Source organism: Schistocerca piceifrons, unplaced genomic scaffold (genome assembly GCF_021461385.2).
Source record: "Schistocerca piceifrons isolate TAMUIC-IGC-003096 unplaced genomic scaffold, iqSchPice1.1 HiC_scaffold_2171, whole genome shotgun sequence".
Classification (NCBI taxonomy): domain Eukaryota; kingdom Metazoa; phylum Arthropoda; class Insecta; order Orthoptera; family Acrididae; genus Schistocerca; species Schistocerca piceifrons.
This window is the reverse complement of record NW_025728088.1, coordinates 2,284,650-2,311,631: the sequence shown is the minus strand read 5'-3', so window position 1 is coordinate 2,311,631 and position 26,982 is coordinate 2,284,650.

The following is a 26,982-nucleotide window of genomic DNA, read 5'->3' as shown; positions in this document are numbered from 1 at the left end:
CAGTTGCTTGTTTCTGTTTTGCCAGTCCCGTTTACTGTATCCTTCACACCCTCACATTGACGGACGACACAGAAATTGTATCGATTTTCAAAACTGCAGCCTTCATCCCGAATTCTTATCAAATGACTTACGTGGCTACATTCACCAAATGGAACCTCTGCTGGGAGGCATGTAGCGTGTTTCCGATGCACCACTGCCCATTTACTGTAAAACCTCTCACCATCACATTGACAATGCGACACCGAATTTCTGTCTCGATTGAAAACTACAGGCACCATGCCGCCTTCTCTCCGAGAGACTAACGCGGCTACAGTCACCGCATGGAATCCCTCCTGGGGTGCCAGTTGCTTGTTTCTGTTTTGCCACTCCCGTTTACTGTATCCTTCACACCCTCACATTGACGGACGACATAGAAATTGTATCGATTTTCAAAACTGCAGCCTTCATCCCGAATTCATATCAAATGACTTACGTGGCTACATTCACCAAATGGAACCTATTCTGGGAGGCCAGTAGCTTGTTTCCGATGCACCACTGCCCATTTACTGTAAAACCTCTCACCATCACATTGACAATGCGACACCGAATTTCTGTCTCGATTGAAAACTACAGGCACCATGCCGACTTCTCTCCGAGCGACTAACGCTTCTATAATCACTGCATGGAACCTCCCCTGGGGTGCCAGTTGCTTGTTTCTGTTTTACCACTCCCGTTTACTGTATCCTTCACACCCTCACATTGACGGACGACACAGAAATTGTATCGATTTTCAAAACTGCAGCCTTCATCCCGAATTCTTATCAAATGACTTACGTGGCTACATTCACCAAATGGAACCTCTTCTGGGACTCCAGTAGCTTCTTCCGATGCACCACTGCCCATCCACTGTAAAACCTCTCACCATCACATTGACAATGCGACACCGAACTTCTGTCTCGACTGAAAACTACAGGCACCATGCCGACTTCTCTCTGAGCGACTAACGCTTCTATAATCACTGCATGGAACCTCTCCTGGGGTGCCAGTTGCTTGTTTCTGTTTTGCCACTCCCGTTTACTGTATCCTTCACACCCTCACATTGACGGACGACACAGAAATTGTATCGATCTTCAAAACTGCAGCCATCATCCCGAATTCTTATCAAATGACTTACGTGGCTACATTCACCAAATGGAACTTCTCCTGGGAGGCCAGTAGCTTATTTCCGATGCACCACTGCCCAATTACTGCAAAACCTCTCACCATCACATTGACAATGCGACACCGAATTTCTGTCTCGATTGAAAGCTACAGGTACCATGCCGTCTTCTCTCCGAGCGACTAACGTTTCTATAATCACTGCATGGAACCTCTGCTGGGGTGCCAGTTGCTTGTTTCTGTCTTGCCACTCCCGTTGCTGTATCCTTCACACTCTCACATTGACGGGCGACACAGAAATTGTATCGATTTACAAAACTGCAGCCTTCATCCCGAATTCATATCAAATGACTTACGTGGCTACATTCACCAAATGGAACCTCTTCTGGGACTACAGTAGCTTCTTCCGATGCACCACTGCCCATTCACTGTAAAACCTCTTACCATCACATTGACAATGCGACACCGAACTTCTGTCTCGACTGAAAACTACAGGCTCCATGCCGACTTCTCTCCGAGCGACTAACGCTTCTATAAACACTGCATGGAACCTCTCCTGCTGTGCCAGTTGCTTGTTTCTGTTTTGCCACTCCCGTTTACTGTATCCTTCACACCCTCACATTGACGGACGACACAGAAATTGTATCGATTTTAAAAACTGCAGCCTTTATCCCGAATTCTTATCAAATGACCTACGTGGCTGCATTCACCAAATGGAACCTCTCCTGGGAGGCATGTAGCGTGTTTCCGATGCACCACTGCCCATTTACTGTAAAACTTCTCACCATCACATTGACAATGCGACACCGAACTTCTGTCTCGACTGAAAACTACAGGCACCATGCCGACTTCTCTCTGAGCGACTAACGCTTCTATAATCACTGCATGGAACCTCTCCTGGGGTGCCAGTTGCTTGTTTCTGTTTTGCCACTCCCGTTTACTGTATCCTTCACACCCTCACATTGACGGACGACACAGAAATTGTATCGATTTTCAAAACTGCAGCCATCATCCCGAATTCTTATCAAATGACTTACGTGGCTACATTCACCAAATGGAACCTCTCCTGGGAGGCCAGTAGCTTATTTCCGATGCACCACTGCCCAATTACTGCAAAACCTCTCACCATCACATTGACAATGCGACACCGAATTTCTGTCTCGATTGAAAGCTACAGGTACCATGCCGTCTTCTCTCCGAGCGACTAACGCTTCTATTATCACTGCATGGAACCTCTGCTGGGGTGCCAGTTGCTTGTTTCTGTCTTCCCACTCCCGTTGCTGTCTCCTTCACACTCTCACATTGACGGACGACACAGAAATTGTATCGATTTTCAAAACTGCAGCCTTCATCCCGAATTCATATCAAATGACTTACGTGGCTACATTCACCAAATGGAACCTCTTCTGGGACTACAGTAGCTTCTTCCGATGCACCACTGCCCATTCACTGTAAAACCTCTTACCATCACATTGACAATGCGACACCGAATTTCTGTCTCGATTGAAAACTACAGGCACCATGCCGACTTCTCTCTGAGCGACTAATGCGGCTACAGTCACCGCATGGAACCTCTGCTGGGGTGCCAGTTGCTTGTTTCTGTCTTGCCACTCCCGTTTGCTGTATCCTTCACACCCTCACATTGACGGACGACACAGTAATTGTATCGATTTTCAAAACTGCAGCCATCATCCCGAATTCTTATCAAATAATTTACGTGGCTAGATTCACCAAATGGAATCACTCCTGGGAGGCCAGTAGCGTGTTTCCGATGCACCACTGCCCATTCACTGTAAAACCTCTCACCATCACATTGACAATGCGACACCGAATTTCTGTCTCGATTGAAAACTACAGGCACCATGCCGACTTCTCTCCGAGCAACTAACGCTTCTATAATCACTGCATGGAACCTCTCCTGTGGGTGCCAGTTGCTTGTTTCTGTCTTGCCAGTCCCGTTTACTGTATCCTTCACACCCTCGCATTGACGGACGACACAGAAATTGTATCGATTTTCAAAACTGCAGCCTTCATTCCGAATTCTTATCAAATGACTTACGTGGCTACATTCACCAAATGGAACCTCTTCTGGGACTCCAGTAGCTTCTTCCGATGCACCACTGCCCATTCACTGTAAAACCTCTCACCATCACATTGACAATGCGACACCGAACTTCTGTCTCGACTGAAAACTACAGGCACCATGCCGACTTCTCTCTGAGCGACTAACGCTTCTATAATCACTGCATGGAACCTCTCCTGGGGTGCCAGTTGCTTGTTTCATTTTTGCCACTCCCGTTTACTGTATCCTTCACACCCTCACATTGACGGACGACACAGAAATTGTATCGATCTTCAAAACTGCAGCCATCATCCCGAATTCTTATCAAATGACTTACGTGGCTACATTCACCAAATGGAACCTCTCCTGGGAGGCCAGTAGCTTATTTCCGATGCACCACTGCCCAATTACTGCAAAACCTCTCACCATCACATTGACAATGCGACACCGAATTTCTGTCTCGATTGAAAGCTACAGGTACCATGCCGTCTTCTCTCCGAGCGACTAACGTTTCTATAATCACTGCATGGAACCTCTGCTGGGGTGCCAGTTGCTTGTTTCTGTCTTGCCACTCCCGTTGCTGTATCCTTCACACTCTCACATTGACGATCGACACAGAAATTGTATCGATTTTCAAAACTGCAGCCTTCATCCCGAATTCATATCAAATGACTTACGTGGCTACATTCACCAAATGGAACCTCTTCTGGGACTACAGTAGCTTCTTCCGATGCACCACTGCCCATTCACTGTAAAACCTCTTACCATCACATTGACAATGCGACACCGAACTTCTGTCTCGACTGAAAACTACAGGCTCCATGCCGACTTCTCTCCGAGCGACTAACGCTTCTATAATCACTGCATGGAACCTCCCCTGGGGTGCCAGTTGCTTGTTTCTGTTTTGCCACTCCCGTTTACTGTATCCTTCACACCCTCACATTGACGGACGACACAGAAATTGTATCGATTTTAAAAACTGCAGCCTTCATCCCGAATTCTTATAAAATGACTTACGTGGCTACATTCACCAAATGGAACCTCTCCTGGGAGGCATGTAGCGTGTTTCCGATGCACCACTGCCCATTTACTGTAAAACTTCTCACCATCACATTGACAATGCGACACCGAACTTCTGTCTCGACTGAAAACTACAGGCACCATGCCGACTTCTCTCTGAGCGACTAACGCTTCTATAATCACTGCATGGAACCTCTCCTGGGGTGCCAGTTGCTTGTTTCTGTTTTGCCACTCCCGTTTACTGTATCCTTCACACCCTCACATTGACGGACGACACAGAAATTGTATCGATTTTCAGAACTGCAGCCATCATCCCGAATTCTTATCAAATGACTTACGTGGCTACATTCACCAAATGGAACCTCTCCTGGGAGGCCAGTAGCTTATTTCCGATGCACCACTGCCCAATTACTGCAAAACCTCTCACCATCACATTGACAATGCGACACCGAATTTCTGTCTCGATTGAAAGCTACAGGTACCATGCCGTCTTCTCTCCGAGCGACTAACGCTTCTATAATCACTGCATGGAACCTCTGCTGGGGTGCCAGTTGCTTGTTTCTGTCTTGCCACTCCCGTTGCTGTATCCTTCACACTCTCACATTGACGGACGACACAGAAATTGTATCGATTTTCAAAACTGCAGCCTTCATCCCGAATTCATATCAAATGACTTACGTGGCTACATTCACCAAATGGAACCTCTTCTGGGACTACAGTAGCTTCTTCCGATGCACCACTGCCCATTCACTGTAAAACCTCTTACCATCACATTGACAATGCGACACCGAACTTCTGTCTCGACTGAAAACTACAGGCTCCATGCCGACTTCTCTCCGAGCGACTAACGCTTCTATAATCACTGCATGGAACCTCTCCTGCTGTGCCAGTTGCTTGTTTCTGTTTTGCCACTCCCGTTTACTGTATCCTTCACACCCTCACATTGACGGACGACACAGAAATTGTATCGATTTTAAAAACTGCAGCCTTCCTCCCGAATTCTTATCAAATGACTTACGTGGCTACATTCACCAAATGGAACCTCTCCTGGGAGGCATGTAGCGTGTTTCCGATGCACCACTGCCCATTTACTGTAAAACTTCTCACCATCACATTGACAATGCGACACCGAATTTCTGACTCGATTGAAAACTACAGGCACCATGCCGACTTCTCTCTGAGCGACTAATACGGCTACAGTCACCGCATGGAACCTCTGCTGGGGTGCCAGTTGCTTGTTTCTGTCTTGCCACTCCCGTTTGCTGTATCCTTCACACCCTCACATTGACGGACGACACAGTAATTGTATCGATTTTCAAAACTGCAGCCATCATCCCGAATTCTTATCAAATAATTTACGTGGCTAGATTCACCAAATGGAACCTCTCCTGGGAGGCCAGTAGCGTGTTTCCGATGCACCACTGCCCATTCACTGTAAAACCTCTCACCATCACATTGACAATGCGACACCGAATTTCTGTCTCGATTGAAAACTACAGGCACCATGCCGACTTCTCTCCGAGCAACTAACGCTTCTATAATCACAGCATGGAACCTCTCCTGTGGGTGCCAGTTGCTTGTTTCTGTCTTGCCACTCCCGTTTACTGTATCCTTCACACCCTCACATTGACGGACGACACAGAAATTGTATCGATTTTCAAAACTGCAGCCTTCATCCCGAATTCATATCAAATGACTTACGTGGCTACATTCACCAAATGGAACCTCTTCTGGCAGGCCAGAAGCTTGTTTCCGATGCACCACTGCCCATTTACTGTAAAACCTCTCACCATCACATTGACAATGCGACACCGAATTTCTGTCTCGATTGAAAACTACAGGCACCATGCCGATTTCTCTCCGAGCGACTAACGCTTCTATAATCACTGCATGGAACCTCCCCTGGGGTGCCAGTTGCTTGTTTCATTTTTGCCACTCCCGTTTACTGTATCCTTCACACCCTCACATTGACGGACGACACAGAAATTGTATCGAATTTCAAAACTGCAGCCTTCATCCCGAATTCATATCAAATGACTTACGTGGCTACATTCACCAAATGGAACCTCTCCTGGGAGGCCAGTAGCTTGTTGCCGATGCACCACTGCCCATTTACTGTAAAACCTCTCACCATCACATTGACAATGCGACACCGAATTTCTGTCTCGATTGAAAACTACAGGCTCCATGCCGACTTCTCTCCGAGCGACTAACGCTTCTATAATCACTGTATGGAACCTCTCCTGGGGTGCCAGATGCTTGTTTCTGTCTTGCCACTCCCGTTTACTGTATCCTTCACACCCTCACATTGACGGACGACACAGAAATTGTATCGATTTTCAAAACTGCAGCCTTCATCCCGAATTCTTCTCAAATGACTTACGTGGCTACATTCACCAAATGGAACCTCTCCTGGGAGGCCAGTAGCTTATTTCTGATGCACCACAGCCCAAATACTGCAAAACCTCTCACCATCACATTGACAATGCGACACCGAATTTCTGTCTCGATTGAAAGCTACAGGTACCATGCCGTCTTCTCTCCGAGCGACTAACGCTTCTATAATCACTGCATGGAACCTCTGCTGGGGTGCCAGTTGCTTGTTTCTGTCTTGCCACTGCCGTTTGCTGTATCCTTCACACCCTCACATTGACGGACGACACAGAAATTGTATCGATTTTCAAAACTGCAGCCTTCATCCCGAATTCTTATCAAATGACTTACATGGCTACATTCACCAAATTTAACCTATCCTGGGAGGCATGTAGCGTGTTTCCGATGCACCACTGCCATTTACTGTAAAACCTCTCACCATCACATTGACAATGCGACACCGAATTTCTGTCTCGATTGAAAACTACAGGCACCATGCCGACTTCTCTCCGAGCGACTAACGCTTCTATAATCACTGCATGGAACCTCTCCTGTGGGTGCCAGTTGCTTGTTTCTGTCTTGTCACTCCTGTTTACTGTATCCTTCACACCCTCACATTCACGGACGACACAGAAACTGTATCGATTTTCAAAACTGCAGCCTTTATCCCGAATTCTTATCAAATGACTTACGTGGCTACATTCACCAAATGGAACCTCTCCTGGGAGGCATGTAGCGTGTTTCCGATGTACCACTGCCCATTTACTGTAAAACCTCTCACCATCACATTGACAATGCGACACCGAATTTCTGTCTGGATTGAAAACTACAGGCACCATGCCGACTTCTTTCTGAGCGACTAATGCGGCTACAGTCACCGCATGGAAACTGTCCTGGGGTGCCAGTTGCTTGTTTCTGTTTTGCCACTCGCGTTTACTGTATCCTTCACACCCTCACATTGACGGACGACACAGAAATTGTATCGATTTTCAAAACTGCAGCCTTCATCCTGAATTCTTATCAAATGACCTACGTGGCTACATTCACCAAATGGAACCTCTCCTGGGAGACCAGTAGCTTGTTGCCGATGCACCACTGCCCATTTACTGTAAAACCTCTCACCATCACATTGACAATGCGACACCGAATTTCTGTCTCGATTGAAAACTACAGGCACCATGCCGACATCTCTCCGAGCGACTAACGCTTCTATAATCACTGCATGGAACCTCTCGTGGGGTGCCAGTTGCTTGTTTCTGTCTTGCCACTCCCGTTTACTGTATCCATCACACCCTCACATTGACGGACGACACAGAAATTGTATCGATTTTCAAAACTGCAGCCTTCATCCCGAATTCTTATCAAATGACTTACGTGGCTACATTCACCAAATCGAACCTCTCCTGGGCGGCCAGTAGCTTATTTCCGATGCACCACAGCCCAATTACTGCAAAACCTCTCACCATCACATTGACAATGCGACACCGAATTTCTGTCTCGATTGAAAGCTACAGGTACCATGCCGTCTTCTCTCCGAGCGACTAACGCTTCTATAACCACTGCATGGAACCTCTGCTGGGGTGCCAGTTGCTTGTTTCTGTTTTACCACTCCCGTTTGCTGTATCCTTCACACCCTCACATTGACGGACGACACAGAAATTGTATCGATTTTCAAAACTGCAGCCATCATCCCGAATTCTTATCAAATAATTTACGTGGCTACATTCACCAAATGGAACCTCTCCTGGGAGGCCAGTAGCGTGTTTCCGATGCACCATTGCCCATTCACTGTAAAACCTCTCACCATCACATTGACAATGCGACACCGAACTTCTGTCTCGACTGAAAACTACAGGCTCCATGCCGACTTCTCTCCGAGCGACTAACGCTTCTATAATCACTGCATGGAACCTCTCCTGGGGTGCCAGTTGCTTGTTTCTGTTTTGCCACTCCCGTTTACTGTATCCTTCACACCCTCACATTGACGGACGACACAGAAATAGTATCGATTTTCAAAACTGCAGCCTTCATCCATAATTCTTATCAAATGACTTACGTGGCTACATTCACCAAATTTAACCTATCCTGGGAAGCATGTAGCGTGTTTCCGATGCACCACTGCCATTTACTGTAAAACCTCTCACCATCACATTGACAATGCGACACCGAATTTCTGTCTCGATTGATAACTACAGGCACCATGCCGACTTCTCTCCGAGCGACTAACGCTTCTATAATCACTGCATGGAACCTCTCCTGTGGGTGCCAGTTGCTTGTTTCTGTCTTGCCACTCCCGTTTACTGTATCCTTCACACACTCACATTGACGGACGACACAGAAATTGTATCGATTTTCAAAACTGCAGCCTTCATCCCGAATTCATATCAAATGACTTACGTGGCTACATTCAGCAAATGGAACCTCTTCTGGGTCTCCAGTAGTTTCTTCCGATGCACCACTGCCGATTCACTGTAAAACCTCTCACCATCACATTGACAATGCGACACCGAACTTCTGTCTCGACTGAAAACTACAGGCTCCATGCCGACTTCTCTCCGAGTGACTAACGCTTCTATAATCACTGCATGGAACCTCTCCTGATGTGCCAGTTGCTTGTTTCTGTTTTGCCAGTCCCGTTTACTGTATCCTTCACACCCTCACATTGACGGACGACACAGAAATTGTATCGATTTTCAAAACTGCAGCCTTCATCCCGAATTCTTATCAAATGACTTACGTGGCTACATTCACCAAATGGAACCTCTCCTGGGAGGCATGTAGCGTGTTTCCGATGCACCACTGCCCATTTACTGTAAAACCTCTCACCATCACATTGACAATGCGACACCGAATTTCTGTCTCGATTGAAAACTACAGGCACCATGCCGACTTCTCTCCGAGCGACAAACGCGGCTACAGTCACCGCATGGAACCCCTCCTGGGGTGCCAGTTGCTTGTTTCTGTTTTGCCACTCCCGTTTACTGTATCCTTCACACCCTCACATTGACGGACGACATAGAAATTGTATCGATTTTCAAAACTGCAGCCTTCATCCCGAATTCATATCAAATGACTTACGTGGCTACATTCACCAAATGGAACCTCTTCTGGGAGGCCAGTAGCTTGTTTCCGATGCACCACTGCCCATTTACTGTAAAACCTCTCACCATCACATTGACAATGCGACACCGAATTTCTGTCTCGATTGAAAACTACAGGCACCATGCCGACTTCTCTCCGAGCGACTAACGCTTCTATAATCACTGCATGGAACCTCCCCTGGAGTGCCAGTTGCTTGTTTCTGTTTTGCCACTCCCGTTTACTGTATCCTTCACACCCTCACATTGACGGACGACACAGAAATTGTATCGATTTTCAAAACTGCAGCCTTCATCACGAATTCTTATCAAATGACTTACGTGGCTACATTCACCAAATGGAACCACCCTGGGAGGCCAGTTGCTTGTTTCCGATGCACCACTGCACCACTGCCCATTTACTGTAAAGCCTCTCACCATCACATTGACAATGCGACACCGAATTTCTGTCTCGATTGAAAACTACAGGCACCATGCCGACTTCTCTCTGAGCGACTAATGCGGCTACAGTCACCGCATGGAACCTCTCCTGGTTTGCCAGTTGCTTGTTTCTGTTTTGCCACTCCCGTTTACTGTATCCTTCACACCCTCACAATGACGGACGACACAGAAATTGTATCGATTTTCAAAACTGCAGCCTTCATCCCGAATTCTTACCAAATGACTTACGTGGCTACATTCACCAAATGGAACCTCTCCTGGGAGGCCAGTAGCTTATTTCCGATGCAGCACTGCCCAATTACTGCAAAACCTCTCACCATCGCATTGACAATGCGACACCGAATTTCTGTCTCGATTGAAAGCTACAGGCACCATGCCGTCTTCTCTCCAAGCGACTAACGCTTCTATAATCACTGCATGGAACCTCTCCTGGGGTGCCAGTTGCTTGTTTCTGTCTTGCCACTCCCGTTTGCTGTATCCTTCACACCCTCACATTGACGGACGACACAGAAATTGTATCGATTTTCAAAACTGCAGCCATCATCCCGAATTCTTATCAAATGATTTACGTGGCTACATTCACCAAATGGAACCTTTCCTGGGAGGCCAGTAGCTTGTTTCCGATGCACCACTGCCCATTTACTGTAAAACCTCTCACCATCACATTGACAATGCGGCACCGAATATCTGTCTCGATTGAAAACTACAGGCACCATGCCGACTTCTCTCCGAGCGACTAACGCTTCTATAATCACTGCATGGAACCTCTCCTGTGGTTGCCAGTTGCTGGTTTGTGTCTTGCCACTACCGTTTACTGTATCCTTCACACCCTCACATTGACGGACGACACAGAAATTGTATCGATTTTCAAAACTGCAGCCTTCATCCCGAATTCATATCAAATGACTTACGTGGCTACATTCACCAAATGGAACCTCTTCTGGGACTACAGCAGCTACTTCCGATGCACCACTGCCCATTCACTGTAAAACCTCTCACCATCAGATTGACAATGCGACACCGAACTTCTGTCTCGACTGAAAACTACAGGCTCCATGCCGACTTCTTTCCGAGCGACTAACGCTTCTATAATCACTTCATGGAACCTCTCCTGGGGTGCCAGTTGCTTGTTTCTGTTTTGCCACTCCCGTTTTGCTGTATCCTTCACACCCTCACATTGACGGACGACATAGAAATTGTATCGATTTTCAAAACTGCAGCCTTCATCCCGAATTCTTATCAAATGACTTACGTGGATACATTCACCAAATGGAACCTCTCCTAGGAGGCATGTAGCGTGTTTCCAATGCACCACTGCCCATTTACTGTAAAACCTCTCACCATCACATTGACAATGCGACACCGAATTTCTGTCTCGATAGAAAACTACAGGCACCATGCCGACTTCTCTCTGAGCGACTAATGCGGCTACAGTCACCGCATGGAACCTCTCCTGGGGTGAGAGTTGCTTGTTTCTGTCTTGCCACTCCCGTTTACTGTATCCTTCACACCCTCACATTGACGGACGACACAGAAATTGTATCGATTTACAAAACTGCAGCCTTCATCCCGAATTCTTATCAAATGACTTACGTGGCTACATTCACCAAATGGAAACTCTCCTGGGAGGCCAGTAGCTTATTTCCGATGCACCACTGCCCAATTACTGCAAAACCTCTCACCATCACATTGACAATTCGACACCGAATTTCTGTCTCGATTGAAAGCTACAGGTACCATGCCGTCTTCTCTCCGAGCGACTAACGCTTCTATAATCACTGCATGGAACCTCTCCTGGGGTGCCAGTTGCTTGTTTCTGTCTTGCCACTCCCGTTTGCTGTATCCTTCACACCCTCACATTGACGGACGACACAGAAATTGTATCGATTTACAAAACTGCAGCCATCATCCCGAGTTCTTATCAAATAATTTACGTGGCTACATTCACCAAATGGAACCTCTCCTGGGAGGCCAGTAGTGTGTTTCCGATGCACCACTGCCCATTCACTGTAAAACCTCTCACCATCACATTGACAATGCGACACCGAACTTCTGTCTCGACTGAAAACTACAGGCTCCATGCCGACTTCTCTCCGAGCGACTAACGCTTCTATAATCACTGCATGGAACCTCTCCTGGGGTGCTTGTTGCTTGTTTCTGTTTTGCCACTCCCGTGTACTGTATCCTTCATACCCTCACATTGACGGACGACACAGAAATTGTATCGAATTTCAAAACTGCAGCCTTCATCCTGAATTCTTATTAAATGACTTACGTGGCTACATTCACCAAATGGAACCTCTCCTGGGAGACCAGTAGCTTGTTTCCGATGCACCACTGCCCATTTACTGTAAAACCTCTCAGCATCACATTGACAATGCGACACCGAATTTCTGTCTCGATTGAAAATTACAGGCACCATGCCGTCTTCTCTCCGAGTGACTAACGCTTCTATAATCACTGCATGGAACCTCTCCTGGGGTGCCAGTTGCTTGTTTCTGTCTTGCAACTCCCGTTTACTGTATCCTTCACACCCTCACATTGACGGACGACACAGAAATTGTATCGATTTTCAAAACTGCAGCCTTCATCCCGAATTCTTATCAAATGACTTACGTGGCTACATTCACCAAATAGAACCTCTCCTGGGAGGCATGTAGCGTGTTTCCGATGCACCACTGCCCATTTACTGTAAAACCTCTCACCATCACATTGACAATGCGACACCGAATTTCTGTCTCGATTGAAAACTACAGGCACCATGCCGACTTCTCTCCGAGCGACTAACGCGGCTACGGTCACCGCATGGAACCCCTCCTGGGGTGCCAGTTGCTTGTTTCTGTCTTGCCACTCCCGTTTACTGTATCCTTCACACCCTCACATTGACGGACGACATAGAAATTGTATCGATTTTCAAAACTGCAGCCTTCATCCCGAATTCATATCAAATGACTTACGTGGCTACATTCACCAAATGGAACCTCTTCTGGCAGGCCAGTAGCTTGTTTCCGATGCACCACTGCCCATTTACTGTAAAAGCTCTCACCATCACATTGACAATGCGACACCGAATTTCTGTCTCGATTGAAAACTACAGGCACCATGCCGACTTCTCTCCGAGCGACTAACGCTTCTATAATCACTGCATGGAACCTCCCCTGGGGTGCCAGTTGCTTGTTTCTGTTTTGCCACTCCCGTTTACTGTATCCTTCACACCCTCACATTGACGGACGACACAGAAATTGCATCGATTTTCAAAACTGCAGCCTTCATCCCGAATTCTTATCAAATGACTTACGTGGCTACATTCACCAAATGGAACCACCCTGGGAGGCCAGTTGCTTGTTTCCGATGCACCACTGCACCACTGCCCATTTACTGTAAAACCTCTCACCATCACATTGACAATGCGACACCGAATTTCTGTCTCGATTGAAAACTACAGGCACCATGCCGACTTCTCTCTGAGCGACTAATGCGGCTACAGTCACCGCATGGAACCTCTCCTGGGGTGCCAGTTGCTTGCTTCTGTTTTGCCACTCCCGTTTACTGTATCCTTCACACCCTCACATTGACGGACGACATAGAAATTGTATCGATTTCTAAAAATTGCAGCCTTCATCCCGAATTTTTATCAAATGACTTACGCGGCTACATTCACCAAATGGAACCTCTCCTGGGAGACATGTAGCGTGTTTCCAATGCACCACTGCCCATTTACTGTAAAACCTCTCACCATCACATTGACAATGCGGCACCGAATATCTGTCTCGATTGAAAACTACAGGCACCATGCCGACTTCTCTCCGAGCGACTAACGCTTCTATAATCACTGCATGGAACCTCTCCTGTGGTAGCCAGTTGCTGGTTTCTGTCTTGCCACTACCGTTTGCTGTATCCTTCACACCCTCACATTGAAGGACGACACAGAAATTGTATCGATTTTCAAAACTGCAGCCTTCATCCCGAATTCATATCAAATGACTTACGTGGCTACATTCACCAAATGGAACCTCTTCTGGGACTCCAGTAGCTTCTTCCGATGCACCACTGCCCATTCACTGTAAAACCTCTCACCATCACATTGACAATGCGACACCGAACTTCTGTCTCGACTGAAAACTACAGGCACCATGCCGACTTCTCTCTGAGCGACTAATGCGGCTACAGTCACCGCATGGAACCTCTCCTGGGGTGCCAGTTCCTTGTTTCTGTTTTGCCACTACCGTTTGCTGTATCCTTCACACCCTCACATTGACGGACGACACAGAAATTGTATCGATTTTCAAAACTGCAGCCTTCATCCCGAATTCATATCAAATGACTTACGTGGCTACATTCACCAAATGGAACCTCTTCTGGGACTCCAGTAGCTTCTTCCGATGCACCACTGCCCATTCACTGTAAAACCTCTCACCATCACATTGACAATGCGACACCGAACTTCTGTCTCGACTGAAAACTACAGGCTCCATGCCGACTTCTCTCCGAGCGACTAACGCTTCTATAATCACTGCATGGAACCTCTCCTGGGGTGCCAGTTGCTTGTTTCTGTTTTGCCACTCCCGTTTACTGTATCCTTCACACCCTCACATTGACGGACGACATAGAAATTGTATCGATTTTCAAAACTGCAGCCTTCATCCCGAATTTTTATCAAATGACTTACGTGGCTACATTCACCAAATGGAACCTCTCCTGGGAGGCATGTAGCGTGTTTCCAATGCACCACTGCCCATTTACTGTAAAACCTCTCACCATCACATTGACAATGCGACACCGAATTTCTGTCTCGATTGAAAACTACAGGCACCATGCCGACTTCTCTCTGAGCGACTAATGCGGCTACAGTCACCGCATGGAACCTCTCCTGGGGTGCCAGTTCCTTGTTTCTGTTTTGCCACTCCCGTTTGCTGTATCCTTCACACCCTCACATTGACGGACGACACAGAAATTATATCGATTTTCATAACTGCAGCCTTCATCCCGAATTCATATCAAATGACTTACGTGGCAACATTCACCAAATGGAACCTCTTCTGGGACTCCAGTAGCTTCTTCCGATGCACCACTGCCCATTCACTGTAAAACCTCTCACCATCACATTGACAATGCGACACCGAACTTCTGTCTCGACTGAAAACTACAGGCACCATGCCGACTTCTCTCCGAGCGACTAACGCTTCTATAATCACTGCATGGAACCTCTCCTGTGGTTGCCAGTTGCTGGTTTCTGTCTTGCCACTACCGTTTGCTGTATCCTTCACACCCTCACATTGAAGGACGACACAGAAATTGTATCGATTTTCAAAACTGCAGCCTTCATCCCGAATTCATATCAAATGACTTACGTGGCTACATTCACCAAATGGAACCTCTTCTGGGACTCCAGTAGCTTCTTCCGATGCACCACTGCCCATTCACTGTAAAACCTCTCACCATCACATTGACAATGCGACACCGAACTTCTGTCTCGACTGAAAACTACAGGCTCCATGCCGACTTCTCTCCGAGCGACTAACGCTTCTATAATCACTGCATGGAACCTCTCCTGGGGTGCCAGTTGCTTGTTTCTGTTTTGCCACTCCCGTTTACTGTATCCTTCACACCCTCACATTGACGGACGACATAGAAATTGTATCGATTTTCAAAACTGCAGCCTTCATCCCGAATTTTTATCAAATGACTTACGTGGCTACATTCACCAAATGGAACCTCTCCTGGGAGGCATGTAGCGTGTTTCCAATGCACCACTGCCCATTTACTGTAAAACCTCTCACCATCACATTGACAATGCGACACCGAATTTCTGTCTCGATTGAAAACTACAGGCACCATGCCGACTTCTCTCTGAGCGACTAATGCGGCTACAGTCACCGCATGGAACCTCTCCTGGGGTGCCAGTTCCTTGTTTCTGTTTTGCCACTCCCGTTTGCTGTATCCTTCACACCCTCACATTGACGGACGACACAGAAATTATATCGAGTTTCAAAACTGCAGCCTTCATCCCGAATTCATATCAAATGACTTACGTGGCTACATTCACCAAATGGAACCTCTTCTGGGACTCCAGTAGCTTCTTCCGATGCACCACTGCCCATTCACTGTAAAACCTCTCACCATCACATTGACAATGCGACACCGAACTTCTGTCTCGACTGAAAACTACAGGCACCATGCCGACTTCTCTCCGAGCGACTAACGCTTCTATAATCACTGCATGGAACCTCTCCTGTGGTTGCCAGTTGCTGGTTTCTGTCTTGCCACTACCGTTTACTGTATCCTTGACACCCTCACATTGACGGACGACAAAGAAATTGTATCGATTTTCAAAACTGCAGCCTTCATCCCGAATTCATATCAAATGACTTACGTGGCTACATTCACCAAATGGAACCTCTTCTGGGACTCCAGTAGCTTCTTCCGATGCACCACTGCCCATTCACTGTAAAACCTCTCACCATCACATTGACAATGCGACACCGAACTTCTGTCTCGACTGAAAACTAAAGGCTCCATGCCGACTTCTCTCCGAGCGACTAACGCTTCTATAATCACTGCATGCAACCTCTCCTTTGGTGCCAGTTGCTTGTTTCTGTTTTGCCACTCCCGTTTACTGTATCATTCACACCCTCACATTGATGGACGACATAGAAATTGTATCGATTTTCAAAACTGCAGCCTTCATCCCGAATTTTTATCAAATGACTTACGTGGCTACATTCACCAAATGGAACCTCTCCTGGGAGGCATGTAGCGTGTTTCCAATGCACCACTGCCCATTTACTGTAAAACCTCTCACCATCACATTGACAATGCGACACCGAATTTCCGTCTCGATTGAAAACTACAGGCACCATGCCGTCTTCTCTCCGAGTGACTAACGCTTCTATAATCACTGCATGGAACCTCTAGTGGGGTGCCAGTTGCTTGTTTCTGTCTTGCAAATCCCGTTTACTGTATCCTTCACACCCTCACATTGACGGACGACACAGAAATTGTATCGATTTTCAAAACTGCAGCATTCATCCCGAATTCTTATCAAATGACTTACGTGGCTACATTCACCAAATGGAACCTCTCCTGGGAGAACAGTAGCCTATTTCCGATGCACCACTGCCCAATTACTGTAAAACCTCTCACCATCACATTGACAATGCGACACCGAATTTCTGTCTCGATTGAAAGCTACAGGTACCATGCCGTCTTCTCTCCGAGCGACTAACGCTTCTATAATCACTGCATGGAACCTCTGCTGGGGTGCCAGTTGCTTGTTTCTGTCTTGCCACTCCCGTTTGCTGTATCCTTCACACCCTCACATTGACGGACGACACAGAAATTGTATCGATTTTCAAAACTGCAGCCATCATCCTGAATTCTTATCAAATGATTTACGTGGCTACATTCACCAAATGGAACCTCTCCTGAGAACCAGTAGCTTGTTTCCGATGCACCACTGCCCATTTTCTGTAAAACCTCTCACCATCACATTGAAAATGCGACACCGAATTTCTGTCTCGATTGAAAACTACAGGCACCATGCCGTCTTCTCTCCGAGTGGCTAAAGCTTCTATAATCACTGCATGGAACCTCTCCTGGGGTGCCAGTTGCTTGTTTCTGTTTTGCAACTCCCGTTTACTGTATCCTTCACACCCTCACATTGACGGACGACACAGAAATTGTATCGATTTTCAAAACTGCAGCCTTCATCCCGAATTCTTATCAAATGATTTACGTGGTTACATTCACCAAATGGAACCTCTCCTGGGAGGCCAGTAGCTTGTTTCCGATGCACCACTGCCCATTTACTGTAAAACCTCTCACCATCACATTGACAATGCGACACCGAATATCTGTCTCGATTGAAAACTACAGGCACCATGCCGACTTCTCTCCGAGCGACTAACGCTTCTATAATCACTGCATGGTACCTCTCCTGTGGTTGCCAGTTGCTGGTTTCTGTCTTGCCACTACCGTTTACTGTATCCTTCACACCCTCACATTGACGGACGACACAGAAATTGTATCGATTTTCAAAACTGCAGCCTTCATCCCGAATTCATATCAAATGACTTACGTGGCTACATTCACCAAATGGAACCTCTTCTGGGACTCCAGTAGCTTCTTCCGATGCACCACTGCCCAATTACTGCAAAACCTCTCACCATCACATTGACAATGCGACACCGAATTTCTGTCTCGATTGAAAGCTACAGGTACCATGCCGTCTTCTCTCCGAGCGACTAACGCTTCTATAATCACTGCATGGAACCTCTCCTGGGGTGCCAGTTGCTTGTTTCTGTTTTGCCACTCCCATGTACTGTATGCTTCACACCCTCACATTGACGGACGACACAGAAATTGTATCGATTTTCAAAACTGCAGCCTTCATCCCGAATTCTTATCAAATGACTTACGTGGCTACATTCACCAAATGGAACCTCTCCTGGGAGGCCAGTAGCTTATTTCCGATGCACCACTGCCCAATTACTGCAAAACCTCTCACCATCACATTGACAATGTGACACCGAATTTCTGTCTCGATTGAAAGCTACAGGTACCATGCCGTCTTCTCTCCGAGCGACTAACGGTTCTATAATCACTGCATGGAACCTCTCCTGGGGTGCCAGTTGCTTGTTTCTGTCTTGCCACTCCCGTTTGCTGTATCCTTCACACCCTCACATTGACGGACGACACAGAAATTGTATCGATTTTCAAAACTGCAGCCATCATCTCGGATTCTTATCAAATAATTTACGTGGCTACATTCACCAAATGGAACCTCTCCTGGGAGACCAGTAGCTTGTTTCCGATGCACCACTGCCCATTTACTGCAAAACCTCTCACCATCACATTGACAATGCGACACCGAATTTCTGTCTCGATTGAAAACTACAGGCACCATGCCGTCTTCTCTCCGAGTGACTAACGCTTCTATAGTCACTGCAAGAACTTCTCCTGGGGTGCCAGATGCTTGTTTCTGTCTTGCAACTCCCGTTTACTGTATCCTTCACACCCTCACATTGACGGACGACACAGAAATTGTATCGATTTTCAAAACTGCAGCCTTCATCCCGAATTCTTGTCAAGTGACTTACGTGGCTACATTCACCAAATGGAACCTCTCCTGGGAGGCCAGTAGCTTATTTCCGATGCACCACTGCCCAATTACTTCAAAACCTCTCACCATCACTTTGACAATGCGACACCGAATTTCTGTCTCGTTTGAAAGCTACAGGTACCATGCCGTCTTCTCTCCGAGCGACTAACGCTTCTATAATCACTGCATGGAACCTCTCCTGGGGTGCCAGTTGCTTGTTTCTGTCTTGCCACTCCCGTTTGCTGTATCCTTCACACCCTCACATTGACGGACGACTCAGAAATTGTATCGATTATCAAAACTGCAGCCATCATCCCGAATTCTTATCAAATGATTTACGTGGCTACATCCACCAAATGGAACCTCTCCTGGGAGGCCAGTAGCTTGTTTCCGATGCACCACTGCCCATTTACTGTAAAACCTCTCACCATCACATTGACAATGCGACACCGAATATCTGTCTCGATTGAAAACTACAGGCACCATGCCGACTTCTCTCCGAGCGACTAACGCTTCTATAATCACTGCATCGAACCTCTCCTGTGGTTGCCAGTTGCTGGTTTCTGTCTTGCCACTACCGTTTACTGTATCCTTCACACCCTCACATTGACGGACGACACAGATATTGTATCGATTTTCAAAACTGCAGCCTTCATCCCGAATTCATATCAAATGTTTTACGTGGCTACATTCACCAAATGGAACCTCTTCTGGGACTCCAGTAGCTTCTTCCGATGCACCACTGCCCGTTCACTGTAAAACCTCTTACCATCACATTGACAATGCGACACCGAACTTCTGTCTCGACTGAAAACTACAGGCTCCATGCCGACTTCTCTCCGAGCGACTAACGCTTCTATAATCACTGCATGGAACCTCTCCTGGGGTGCCAGTTGCTTGTTTCTGTTTTGCCACTCCCGTTTACTGTATCCTTCACACCCTCACATTGACGGACGACACAGAAATTGTATCGATTTTCAAAGCTGCAGCCTTCATCCCGAATTCTTATCAAATGATTTACGTGGTTACATTCACCAAATGGAACCTCTCCTGGGAGGCCAGTAGCTTGTTTCCGATGCACCACTGCCCATTTACTGTAAAACCTCTCACCATCACATTGACAATGCGACACCGAATATCTGTCTCGATTGAAAACTACAGGCACCATGCCGACTTCTCTCCGAGCGACTAACGCTTCTATAATCACTGCATGGTACCTCTCCTGTGGTTGCCAGTTGCTGGTTTCTGTCTTGCCACTACCGTTTACTGTATCCTTCACACCCTCACATTGACGGACGACACAGAAATTGTATCGATTTTCAAAACTGCAGCCTTCATCCCGAATTCTTATCAAATGACTTACGTGGCTACATTCACCAAATGGAACCTCTCCTGGGAGGCCAGTAGCTTATTTCCGATGCACCACTGCCCAATTACTGCAAAACCTCTCACCATCACATTGACAATGTGACACCGAATTTCTGTCTCGATTGAAAGCTACAGGTACCATGCCGTCTTCTCTCCGAGCGACTAACGGTTCTGTAATCACTGCATGGAACCTCTCCTGGGGTGCCAGTTGCTTGTTTCTGTCTTGCCACTCCCGTTTTCTGTATCCTTCACACCCTCACATTGACGGACGACACAGAAATTGTATCGATTTTCAAAACTGCAGCCATCATCTCGAATTCTTATCAAATAATTTACGTGGCTACATTCACCATATGGAACCTCTCCTGGGAGGCCAGTAGCGTGTTTCCGATGCACCACTGCCCATTCACTGTAAAACCTCTCACCATCACATTGACAATGCGACACCGAACTTCTGTCTCGACTGGAAACTACAGGCTCCATGCCGACTTCTCTCCGAGCGACTAACGCTTCTATAATCACTGCATGGAACCTCTCCTGGGGTGCCAGTTGCTTGTTTCTGTTTTGCCACTCCCATGTACTGTATCCTTCACACCCTCACATTGACGGACGACACAGAAATTGTATCGATTTTCAAATCTGCAGCCTTCATCCTGAACTCTTATCAAATGACTTACGTGGCTACATTCACCAAATGGAACCTCTCCTGGGAGACCAGTAGCTTGTTTCCGATGCACCACTGCCCATTTACTGTAAAACCTCTCACCATCACATTGACAATGCGACACCGAATTTCTGTCTCGATTGAAAACTACAGGCACCATGCCGTCTTCTCTCCGAGTGACTAACGCTTCTATAGTCACTGCAAGAACTTCTCCTGGGGTGCCAGATGCTTGTTTCTGTCTTGCAACTCCCGTTTACTGTATCCTTCAACCCTCACATTGACGGACGACACAGAAATTGTATCGATTTTCAAAACTGCAGCCTTCATCCCGAATTCTTATCAAGTGACTTACGTGGCTACATTCACCAAATGGAACCTCTCGTGGGAGGCCAGTAGCTTATTTCCGATGCACCACTGCCCAATTACTTCAAAACCTCTCACCATCACATTGACAATGCGACACCGAATTTCTGTCTCGATTGAAAGCTACAGGTACCATGCCGTCTTCTCTCCGAGCGACTAACGCTTCTATAATCACTGCATGGAACCTCTCCTGGGGTGCCAGTTGCTTGTTTCTGTCTTGCCACTCCCGTTTGCTGTATCCTTCACACCCTCACATTGACGGACGACACAGAAATTGTATCGATTATCAAAACTGCAGCCATCATCCCGAATTCTTATCAAATGATTTACGTGGCTACATCCACCAAATGGAACCTCTCCTGGGAGGCCAGTAGCTTGTTTCCGATGCACCACTGCCCATTTACTGTAAAACCTCTCACCATCACATTGACAATGCGACACCGAATATCTGTCTCGATTGAAAACTACAGGCACCATGCCGACTTCTCTCCGAGCGACTAACGCTTCTATAATCACTGCATCGAACCTCTCCTGTGGTTGCCAGTTGCTGGTTTCTGTCTTGCCACTACCGTTTACTGTATCCTTCACACCCTCACATTGACGGACGACACAGATATTGTATCGATTTTCAAAACTGCAGCCTTCATCCCGAATTCATATCAAATGACTTACGTGGCTACATTCACCAAATGGAACCTCTTCTGGGACTCCAGTAGCTTCTTCCGATGCACCACTGCCCGTTCACTGTAAAACCTCTTACCATCACATTGACAATGCGACACCGAACTTCTGTCTCGACTGAAAACTACAGGCTCCATGCCGACTTCTCTCCGAGCGACTAACGCTTCTATAATCACTGCATGGAACCTCTCCTGGGGTGCCAGTTGCTTGTTTCTGTTTTGCCACTCCCGTTTACTGTATCCTTCACACCCTCACATTGACGGACGACACAGAAATTGTATCGATTTTCAAAACTGCAGCCTTCATCCCGAATTCTTATCAAATGACTTACGTGGCTACATTCACCAAATGGAACCTCTCCTGGGAGGCATGTAGCGTGTTTCCGATGCACCACTGCCCATTTACTGTAAAACCTCTCACCATCACATTGACAATGCGACACCGAATTTCTGTCTCGATTGAAAACTACAGGCACCATGCCGACTTCTCTCCGAGGGACTAACGATTCTATAATCACTGCATGGAACCTCTCCTGTGGGTGCCATTTGCTTGTTTCTGTCTTGCGACTCCCGTTTACTGTATCCTTCACACCCTCACATTGACGGACGACATAGAAATTGTATCGATTTTCAAAACTGCAGACTTCATCCCGAATTCATATCAAATGACTTACGTGGCTACATTCACCAAATGGAACCTCTTCTGGGAGGCCAGTAGCTTCTTTCCGATGCACCACTGCCCATTTACTGTAAAAACTCTCACCATCACATTGACAATGCGACACCGAATTTCTGTCTCGATTGAAAACTACAGGCACCATGCCCACTTCTCTCCGAGCGACTAACGCTTCTATAATCACTGCATGGAACCTCCCATGGGGTGCCAGTTGCTTGTTTCAGTTTTGCCACTCCCGTTTACTGTATCCTTCACACCCACACATTGACGGACGACACAGAAATTGTATCGATCTTCAAAACTGCAGCCTCCATCCCGAATTCTTATCAAATGACTTACGTGGCTACATTCACCAAATGGAACCCCATGGGAGGCCAGTTGCTTGTTTCCGATGCACCACTGCACCACTGCCCATCTACTGTAAAACCTCTCACCATCACATTGACAATGCGACACCGAATTTCTGTCTCGATTGAAAACTACAGGCACCATGCCGACTTCTCTCCGAGCGACTAACGCCTCTATAATCACTGCATGGAACCTCTCATGGGGGTGCCAGTTGCTTGTTTCTGTTTTGCCACTCCCGTTTACTGTATCCTTCACACCCTCACATTGACGGACGACACAGAAATTGTATCGATTTTCAAAACTGCAGCTTTCATCCCGAATTCTTATCAAATGACTTACGTGGCTACATTCACCAAATGGAACCTCTCCTGGGAGGCCAGTAGCTTGTTTTCGATGCACCACTGCCCATTTACTGCAAAACCTCTCACCATCACATTGACAATGCGACACCGAATTTCTGTCTCGATTGAAAACTACAGGCACCATGCCGTCTTCTCTCCGAGCGACTAACGCGGCTACAGTCACCGCATGGAACCCCTGCTGGGGTGCAAGTTGCTTGTTTCTGTTTTGCCACTCCCGTTTACTGTATCCTTCACACCCTCACATTGACGGACGACACAGAAATTGTATCGATTTTGAAAACTGCAGCTTTCATCCCGAATTCTTATCAAATGAATTACGTGGCTACATTCACCAAATGGAACCTCTCCTGGGAGGCCAGTAGCTTGTTTCCGATGCACCACTGCCCATTTACTGCAAAACCTCTCACCATCACATTGACAATGCGACACCGAATTTCTGTCTCTATTGAAAACTACAGGCACCATGCCGACTTCCCTCCGAGCGACTAACGCTTCTATAATCACTGTATGGAACGTCTTCTGGGGTGCCAGTTGCTTGTTTCTGTTTTGCCACTCCCGTTTACTGTATCCTTCACACCCTCACATTGACGGACGACACAGAAATTGTATCGATTTTCAAAACTGCAGCCTTCATCCCGAATTCTTATCAAATGACTTACATGGCTACATTCACCAAATGGAACATCTCCTGGGAGGCCAGTAGCTTGTTTCCGATGCACCACTGCCCATTTACTGTAAGACCTCTCACCATCACATTGACAATGCGACACCGAATTTCTGTCTCGATTGAAAACTACAGGCACCATGCCGACTTCTCTCCGAGCGACTAACGCTTCTATAATCACTGCATGGAACCTCTCCTGGGGTGCCAGTTGCTTGTTTCTGTCTTGCCACTCCCGTTTACTGTATCCTTCACACCCTCACATTGACGGACGACACAGAAATTGTATCGATTTTCTAAACTGCAGCCTTCATCCCGAATTCTTATCAAATGACTTACGTGGCTACATTCACCAAATGGAACCCCCCTGGGAGGCCAGTTGCTTGTTTCCGATGCACCACTGCACCACTGCCCATTTACTGTAAAACCTCTCACCATCACATTGACAATGCGACACCGAATTTCTGTCTCGATTGAAAACTACAGGCACCATGCCGACTTCTCTCTGAGCGACTAATGCGGCTACAGTCACCGCATGGAACCTCTCCTGGGGTGCCAGTTGCTTGTTTCTGTTTTGCCACTCCCGTTTACTGTATCCTTCACACCCTCACATTGACGGACGACACAGAAATTGTATCGATTTTCAAAACTGCAGCCTTCATCCCGAATTCTTATCAAATGACTTATGTGGCTACATTCACCAAATGGGACCTCTCCTGGGAGGCCAGTAGCGTGTTTCCGATGCACCACTGCCCATTTACTGTAAAACCTCTCAGCATCACATTGACAATGCGACACCGAATTTCTGTCTCGATTGAAAACTACAGGCACCATGCCGACTTCTCTCCGAGCGACTAACGCTTCTATAATCACTGCATGGAACCTCTCCTGGGGTGCCAGTTGCTTGTTTCTGTCTTGCCACTCCCGTTTACTGTATCCTTCACACCCTCACATTGACGGACGACACAGAAATTGTATCGATTTTCAAAACTGCAGCCTTCATCCCGAATTCTTATCAAATGACTTACGTGGCTACATTCACCAAATGGAACCTCTCCTGGGAGGCCAGTAGCTTATTTCCGATGCACCACTGCCCATTTACTGTAAAACCTCTCACCATCCCATTGACAATGCGACACCGAATTTCTGTCTCGATTGAAAACTACAGGCACCATGCCGACTTCTCTCCGAGCGACTAACGCTTCTATAATCACTGCATGGAACATCCCCTGGGGTGCCAGTTGCTTGTTTCTGTTTTGCCACTCCCTTTTACTGTATCCTTCACACCCTCACATTGACGGACGACACAGAAATTGTATCGATTTTCAAAACTGCAGCCTTCATCCCGAATTCTTATCAAATGACTTACGTGGCTACATTCACCAAATGGAACCCCCCTGGGAGGCCAGTTGCTTGTTTCCGATGCACCACTGCACCACTGCCCATTTACTGTAAAACCTCTCACCATCACATTGACAATGCGACACCGAATTTCTGTCTCGATTGAAAACTACAGGCACCATGCCGACTTCTCTCCGAGCGACTAACGATTCTATAATCACTGCATGGAACCTCTCCTGTGGGTGCCAGTTGCTTGTTTCTGTCTTGCCAATCCCGTTTATTGTATCCTTCACACCCTCACATTGACGGACGACATAGAAATTGTATCGATTTTCAAAACTGCAGCCTTCATCCCGAATTCTTATCAAATGACTTACGTGGCTACATTCACCGAAATGATACCTCTCCTGGGAGGCCAGTAGTGTGTTTCCGATGCACCACTGCCCATTCACTGTAAAACCTCTCACCATCACATTGACAATGCGACACGGAACTTCTGTCTCGACTGAAAACTACAGGCACCATGCTGACTTCTCTCCGAGCGACTAACGCTTCTATAATCACTGCATGGAACCTCTCCTGGGGTGCCAGTTCCTTGTTTCTGTTTTGCCACTCCCGTTTACTGTATCCTTCACACCCTCACATTGACGGACGACACAGAAATTGTATCGATTTTCAAAACTGCAGCCTTCATCCCGAATTCTTATCAAATGACTTACGTGGCTACATTCACCAAATGGAACCTCTCCTGGGAGGCCAGTAGCTTATTTCCGATGCACCACTGCCCAATTACTGCAAAACCTCTAACCATCACATTGACAATGCGACACCGAATTTCTGTCTCGATTGAAAGCTACAGGTACCATGCCGTCTTCTCTTCGAGCGACTAACGCTTCTATAATCACTGCATGGAACCTCTGCTGGGGTGCCAGTTGCTTGTTTCTGTCTTGGCACTCCCGTTTGCTGTATCCTTCACACCCTCACATTGACGGACGACACAGAAATTGTATCGATTTTCAAAACTGCAGCCATCATCCCGAATTCTTATCAAATAATTTACGTGGCTACATTCACCAAATGGAACCTCTCCTGGGAGGCCAGTAGTGTGTTTCCGATGCACCACTGCCCATTCACTGTAAAACCTCTCACCATCACATTGACAATGCGACACCGAACTTCTGTCTCGACTGAAAACTACAGGCTCCATGCCGACTTCTCTCCGAGCGACTAACGCTACTATAATCACTGCATGGAACCTCTCCTGGGGTGCCAGTTGCTTGTTTCTGTT